Source organism: Enhydra lutris, unplaced genomic scaffold (assembly GCF_002288905.1).
Source record: "Enhydra lutris kenyoni isolate GAN:26980312 unplaced genomic scaffold, ASM228890v2 scaffoldscaffold57, whole genome shotgun sequence".
Taxonomy (NCBI): Eukaryota; Metazoa; Chordata; class Mammalia; order Carnivora; family Mustelidae; genus Enhydra; species Enhydra lutris.
Genome location: NW_019154141.1, coordinates 10,081 through 18,125, shown reverse-complemented (window position 1 = coordinate 18,125; position 8,045 = coordinate 10,081). Strand labels below are relative to the sequence as shown.

The 8,045-nt window shown below is 48.6% G+C and overlaps 1 pseudogene; it reads left to right on the top strand.

Moving 5' to 3' along the window:
- The first annotated feature begins 610 nt into the window (after positions 1-610).
- Positions 611-8,045, top strand: part of LOC111158194 — a 9,042-nt pseudogene continuing 1,607 nt past the window's right edge.

Genomic DNA, 8,045 nt, shown 5'->3' with positions numbered 1-8,045 from the left:
TGCCCCCATCCCAGCAAGGCCTTCTGAGGGCAACAGATGTCAGGAAGACCCCATGGGCTTTGTCTTAGGAAGGCTAGTCTGGTGGAGGCAGGTGGAGAGGGAGGCCCTGGATGCATGGACCAGGTGTAGGGACAGACTGACTTTAGGAGTGAAGATGACAAGAAATTGCATTTTGAGCACATTTGAGCTGCTAACATGGTAGACAGCTCTACAAAGACACCAGGAGCCAATGGAAGTCCAGACCTTGGCTGGGGGATGGGAGTGGCAGAAAGTAGGTGCCCACAGACTGAAGGTGGTGCTAGAGACTGAGGCAGGGAACCTCCTGAGAAGGTCACTAGGGAAAGACTCCAGGGGATGCTGCAGTGAGGGGCCAGAGGGAGAGACCACACCTCATCATGTAGGCCATACACTCCCCAAATGACCCTGCTTTTCTCCTAATTTTGAAGTTAGGAAATAACAAAAGAAAAAAATTAAGAACGTAGATGAGAAAATCTTTAAAAAAATTTTTTTAGAAAAATAGAAGGCAGGTTGCCCCTGAGTTCAGTTCCAAGACTCAGGAGAGCAGCAGGCATCAGCTGAGCACCAGGAAGACAACCCAGGCAGGCCGGACATGTGGCTGCTCTGGGTTCTGCTCCTTCTCATCATCCAAGGTGAGTGGGGCTGGGGCTTCAGAAGGGAGCACCTGCAGAGCTGGGGCGGGACAAGCACAGGACCTGTCCCAGGGGAAATGGCAGAGCATTTCACTCCTCCAGACACTTATTCATTAAAAAACATTTTTTAAAGTTTTGTTACGTGACAACAAATAAGTTTTGTGTTGGGGAAAGAAAATAAAAATGAATAACACAAATAGTGTCCATTTTCTAGTGCATTACTTGTCAACCCTGGCAGAGAGATGCATAGAGAGTTAATGGGTGGATGGATGGATGGATGGATGCATGGGTAGATGATAGACACATACATGCACACATATGTACACACATATATAAATGCATGCATTCCAGAGGAACTTTGAAGGAGCCCAGAAGCCCAGCCTCCAGCTGATACCTACTCAGTCAAAGTGAGGTTCAGACATCTGGATCATTTATAAACCTGCATAACTGGTCTTGACTTGTAGCTAGAGCTGAGATCTTCTCTTCTGAAGAGCTCAGATACAGGGAGCAAGACAGGCAGCAAAACCTGGGTGTGACAGGCTCTCTGGAGACTTGTTCAACCCCACACATCAGGCTGCCTGAGTCTTGCTCTGGATGAGCCAAAGACCAGACCACCATCCAGTGTTGTAAGTACAACAATGGAGACAGGGACAAATGCTCTGATGGCACCAGGAGTGACCCAGTTGGCTGCAGAATCATAGACACCATAGAAGAGACACTGTTTGAGCCAAGCCTTGAGGGGTGAATATAAAGGCTTGATTCTTTCAAGCAGAGGAGAACATTCCAGGCAGAGGGAACAGCTTGTGCAAAGGTGTGGAGACTCAGAAGAACAAAATGTGTAGTAAAATAACAAGCAGTCACCTGTGTGAGTGAATGTGTGTGTGTTTAGTTCTGTGCCACATGTTGATTAGAAGGTGAAGTATTTTAAGTGTTTAGGGGTTAGAGTGCCAGGGGCTGGGTGGGGAGGGGTCTCTCTGTCTCACCAGCTCTGGGATTCAGAAGTACACCTGGGACTGCCGTGTGGGCTTTGCACTGCTGGGGAGAGGAGTTGGCCAAGGCCAAGGGAGGGGTGGTGATCAGTAGCTGGCAAGTGAGGACAGGATCCTGTATTGAAGAATTAGGAGCCCCAAGAGGAACATCCAAGAGAAGAGACAGCTAAAGACATACCACAGGGATGAAGGGACAGGAGGGATGTGGCATAGACAGAGACCAGAGACTCTTGGCCTCCTTCAGGGCAGCGTCAGACGCTCCAGCAGCATCCAGACCAGCCCAGGGCTCAAGGGAGGATGAGACAAATATTGGGTTTCTGTCTTCTAGGACACTTCTCCAACTGCCAGGAGGGGATGGTGAAAGGCACAGAGGGGAGGACACTGACCACATACTATGAGTATGGCCAAGGGTGGGAACCCTACAAGAAGTGGTGGTGCCACAGGAAGAGCTGGATTTCCTGCAGAATCCTAATAAAAACCACCGGGACAGACAAACTGGTAAAGAATGGCCGAGCGTCCATCCAGGACAATCCCAGCTAATGCACATTCACCATGACCTTGGAGGAATGCCATCGAGATGACACAGACACCTACTGGTGTGGGACTGAGAGAACAGTTGACCCGGTGTACAAATTATCTGAGATTGTCGACCCAGGTAGGCACTACTCTCTTCTGTGCTTGGGGACCCTGGTACCACCTGCAGAGGAGTCAAACTGCTCTTCTCTCTTCCCCAATGGACGGAGAGGAGTCTGTAAACAAGCCTGAGACTCCACGCGTGTCCTTGGGTGTGCCTGTGTGTGCATGTGCAAGCATCATTAGAGGCACCAAGAGTCTGGGAAAGACTGGAAGAAAGAGCGAGCCCCACATCTCTGCATGTCTTCACCTGCTCTCCCCAGAGGCAGCAGAGAAGCAGAGACTCAGCTAGGACAGACTTGTCCGGGGAAGGCAGCTCCTCTTTCCCTAGTCACAGCATCCCCTTGCAGCCCCAGGCTGAGTGGGGCCTTGTCAGGTATGCAGGAAGAAGTGGGTGCTAGAAAGTTGTGATCTTGATGGTCTCAGCTGCAGGACAAGAGACCCTCTCCCTGCCCCCTTCTTCTCCCCCTCTCTCCTCTGGCAACAGAAGCACAAAGGAGCAAGGGACTCTGAACCCATTTCTGGGAGAAGGAAAGGCAGACTCCAGCAGAGTGCAGAGGCCCCCTCTCTGGCTGCCTCTGAGCCTTGGAGGGGACTCTGGGCTCCCCCACAGCTGCCCCCGAGGCACTAGGGCCTCCCTGGAGAAAAGCCTCGGAAGGGTGTCCAGCTGGAGCCCCCCTCCACACAGCCCCACTTCCGGACCCCTCAGTCTTGTCCCCAACATGCAGACACACAGACTAAATGGGAAATACATCTGCTACTCATTAGTCTCCTCACACTTAGCATATGCAAATCTGGTCTGTGCATGTGGACAGCTACGCTGGTGTAGAATGTTCCAGAGATTAACTGAAAAAGACCACAAAGGTGGGTGGATGTGTACGGGAGTGCAGGAGGAGCTGGGGCCAGAGACTGGACCCTCCAACCAGACAAGCCTTCGCTGGCAGGCCTGGTGCAGGAAGAAAGGCCCCAGAGAGGTGGGCAGGACTGAGGGGACAACGGGGGCTCAAGGCTCTGGACAACTGCAGGAGACAGGGGACCCTGGGCCAGTCAGCTCATGGGTCACAGTGCTTCGGGCAAGGCTGAGACTCAGAGAAGAACTGATTGAAAGCTCCAGGGGTGGGAATGTGGCTCTGACATGCTCAGCAATGCCAAACAGGACACGGAGATTGAGCTGAATGTAATTGCTGCAGAGCTTCCCACCCGCACACACCTCCCATGGTGGTCAACTGGTGTTTCCCTGCAAATGACGTAATTGCAGGTTTCGGGTGAGAAACCAGAAAGATGCAAGAGCAGACCAATGTGCCTGAGCGATGTCCCTAAGATGGAAGCTTCTCCACCCTGGGGGTGGGGAGTGGAGAAGGCCATGGGAGCCACCTGCGTCACTCTCACAACCTTGCTCTGCTCTGTGTGTTTAGAACCGGATCCAACAGACTCCCCCAAGCCTGTGCCAAGCACCACACCAGCCAGTTGGGACTCCTCACCTCCGTTTACCCAGGGCACCAACAGCAGCCAGCCCGTGACTCTGATGAACCCCATCAGCAGGTGAGCAGGACATTAAAAGATGGGGTTTTCCACAGCTCCCCTGTGACCGCTCCCCTCGGGACAATCTACCAGGGAACCCCCCCTTGGGGTTCTCCCCTCCCAGGAAACCCACTGATGTTTCCTGGGAGGGGAGAATCAGCAAGGTCTGCACTGACCCCCATCCTTTATACCTCTGAGCACGTGAAGAACTCCCCACACCCCATGAGGAAACTAACAAAGTGCTTCAGCTGGGCTGTAGGAGAGAAGGCTCTGGTCTCCTTCTGATCTGCCTCCCAACCAACAAGAACCTCAAAGAGAGGTAGTTGGTTCCAGCCTCGAGTATGCCAGAGGGAAATGCTCTGTATTCTTTTCCTGTGGTTTCTAGAACAAATCACCACCAACCTGGTGGCTTAAGACAAATAGTTTTGTGACCTTATGGTCCTGGAGATCCGAGGTCTGTAATAAGTCTCTCTGGGGTAAAATCAAAGTGCTGGCAGGGTTGGTTCCTTCTGGGCACTCTAAGGGTTAAGCCCTTCCTTGTCTTTTCCAGCATCTAGAGACCCAGCACCCCCTGGCTTGGGGTTCTTTCCATCCTCATAGCCAGCAGTGGTAGTCAAGTCCTCCACATACCACATTACTGGGACACTGGCTCTCCCCTGTCCTTATACTTATAAAGACACTGGTGGTGACATAAGGTCCACCCATAACCCAGGATAATCTCCCCATCTCAAGGTCAGCTGGTTGGCAATCAACTACATCTGCATCATGAAATTCCCCCTTGCTATGCTATGTAACTTAACACATTCGCAGATCTGGGGGTTAGGACATCTCTGAGGGGTGGTGTTATTCTGCCTACAGCTGGACACAGGCGGGCACCTGTTCCATGGATCCAGCCCTGCCCTCCCCAAGTGCTAGGGAAATGCTGGGAAGGAGGGGGAAGCTGGGATTCCTGCTTTCTTACATTCCCAACATGGCCGAGAGGCTGGGCCATCAACCTGAAACGCCCACTCGAAGAAATGTCCAAAGACAGCCAATTAGCTCTTTTATCAGAGGGCAAGCACACTATCTCAGTTTCACCCCATCAGAGACCAGGGTGAAGGTACATTCCCTCTCTGGGTCCCGCCTCCCAGAAACACCCTCCACCAGCTCCTTTCCAGCTCCAGCCCAAGTTCTTTTCCTCTCCAGGGCCCTATTCCTTCAAACCTGGCCCCTGTAGACAGTTTGTTCAGTCAATCCTCTGAACAAGGAAAGCACTGGGCTCACGCTTGACGATGAGCTTCTGTCCTGCTGGTGACTGTTGAAGACCAGTTGTTCTGTTGAGTGGGGAGTGGAGGATGTAGGATTTTTAGGAGACCAAGCAGCACAGGAAGAAGCCTGTAGAGTGGAAAGATGGGATAGCATCCCCAAAGAAATTGGAACTTAGGAAAAGAACACAATGCCTTAAAGGATATTTTAAGGAAAGGCAAAGCAGAATGCCCCTCTCTCCAAAAAACCACCTGTGAAATCCACATGACCCATCATGCTCAAGGTAGGACGAAGGACAGAGCAGGGATGGCCTGCAGGGGGTCCTGGTCCTGCTTGTGGAAGAAGACTTGAGGTCAAGGGTGAGGGATCCAGACTCTTGGATACGAGAAGGACCACCAAGGCAACACATGTAAGCAAGGCCCATCATCCATCTAGAACCCCGTCCACTATTCAGGATGTATGGGCATACACCCCATACGTGCTACCATGGAGGGGTGCAAAGCTGGGAGAGACCCCTCCCTGGAGAACCCTGAAGGTTAATAAATAGGTGGACAGGGGTGGGGGAATGTTCCTCTGCTTCAAAGAGGTAATATTAGATCACAGAAGGAAACTTGGGCAGAATTGACACAAGGTAGGACACAAGTAGGATGAGAATGACAGGCAAAGGCAAACCCTTCAGCTTGGCTGACCTGCAGGTGAGGTGGGGGGGAATTGTGGGAGAGGAGCCAAAAAGCAGGATGAAATCAGGGGCAGATCATCAAAAATCTCCAAACAAACAAGAGCCCAGGGCCAGACGGCTTCCCAGGGGAATTCTACCCAACATTTAAAGAAGAATTAATTCCTATTCTCCTGAAACTGTTCCAAAAAATAGAAATGGAAGGAAAACTTCCAAACTCATTTTATGAGGCCAGCATCACCTTGATCCCAAAACCAGACAAGGATCCCATCAAAAAAGAGAACTACAGACCAGTATCCTTGATGAACACAGATGCGAAAATTCTCACCAAAATACTAGCCAATAGGATCCAAAAGTACATTAAAAGGATTATTCACCACGACCAAGTGGGATTTATTCCAGGGTTGCAAGGTTGGCTCAACTTCCACAACTCAATCAATGTGATACAACACATTAATAAAAGAAAGAACAAGAACCATATGATACTCTCCATAGATGCTGAAAAAGCATTTGACAAAGTACAGCATCCCTTCCTGATCAAAACTTTTCAAAGTGTAGGGATAGAGGGCACATACCTCAATATTATCAAAGCCATCTATGAAAAACCCACCGCAAATATCATTCTCAATGGAGAAAAACTGAGACCTTTTCCGCTAAGGTCAGGAACATGGCAGGGATGTCCGTTATCACCACTGCTATTCAACATATTACCGGAAGTCCTAGCCTCAGCAATCAGACAACAAAAAGAAATTAAAGGCATCCAAATCAGCAAAGAGGAAGTCAAACTATCACTCTTTGCAGATGATATGATACTATATGTGGAAAACCCAAAAGACTCCACTCCAAATCTGCTAGAACTTATACAGTAATTCAGTAAAGTGTCAGGATATAAAATCAATGCACAGAAATCAGTTGCATTTCTTTACACCAACAACAAAACAGAAGAAAGAGAAATTAAGGAGTCAATCCCATTTACAATTGCACCCAAAACCATAAGGTACCTAGGAATAAACCTAACCAAAGAGGCAAATAATTTATACTCAGAAAACTATGAAGTACTCATGGGAGAAATTGAGGAAGACACAAAGAAATGGAAAAAATGTTCCATGCTCCTGGATTGGAAGAACAAATATTGTGAAAATTTCTATGCTACCTAAAGCAATCTACACATTTAATGTAATCCCTATCAAAATCCCACCCAGTTTTTTCAAAGAAATGAAACAAATAATCCTAAAATTTGTATGGAACCAGAAAAGACCTCAAATAGCCAGAGGAATATTGAAAAAGAAAGCCAAAGTTGGTGGCATCACAAGACCGGACTTCAAGCTCTATTACAAAGCTGTCATCATCAAGACAGTATGATACTGGCACAAAAACAGACACATAGATCAATGGAACAGAATAGAGAGCCCAGAAATAGACCCTCAACTCTATGGTCTACTAATCTTTAACAAAGCAGGAAAGAATGTCCAATGGAAAAAAGACAGCCTCTTCAACAAATGGTGTTGGGAAAATTGGACAGCCACATGCAGAAGAATGAAAGTGGACCATTTACTTACACCACACACAAAAATAGACTCAAAATGGATGAAGGACCTCAATGTGAGAAAGGAATCCATCAAAATCCTTGAGAAGAACACAGGCAGCAACCTCTTTGACCTCAGCCCCAGCAACCTCTTCCTAGGAACATTGCCAAAGGCAAGGGAAGCAAGGGCAAAAATGAACTATTGGGATTTCATCAAGATCAAAAGCTTTTGCACAGCAAAGGAAACAGTTAACAAAACCAAAGACAACTGAAAGAATGGGAGAAGATATTTGCAAACTGACATATCAGATAAAGGGCTAGTATCCAAAATCCATAAAGAGCTTATCAAACTCAACACCCAAAGAACAAATAATACAATCAAGAAATGGGCAGAGGACATGAAAAGACATTTCTGCAAAGAAGACATCCAGATGGCCAAGAGGCACATGAAAAAGTGCTCCACGTCACTCGGCATCAGGGAAATACAAATCAAAACCACAATGAGATAGCACCTCACCCCAGTCAGAATGACTAAAATTAACAAGTCAGGAAATGACAGATGCTGGTGAGGATGCGGAGAAAGGGAAACCCTCCTACACTGTTGGTGGGAATGCAAGCTGGTGCAACCACTCTGGAAAACAGCATGGAGGTTCCTCAAAAAGTTGAAAATAGAGCTACCCTACAACCCAGGAATTGCACTACTGGGTATTTACTCTAAAGATACAAACATAGTGGGGCGCCTGGGTGGCTCAGTGGGTTAAGCCGCTGCCTTCAGCTCAGGTCATGATCTCGGGGTCCTGGGATCG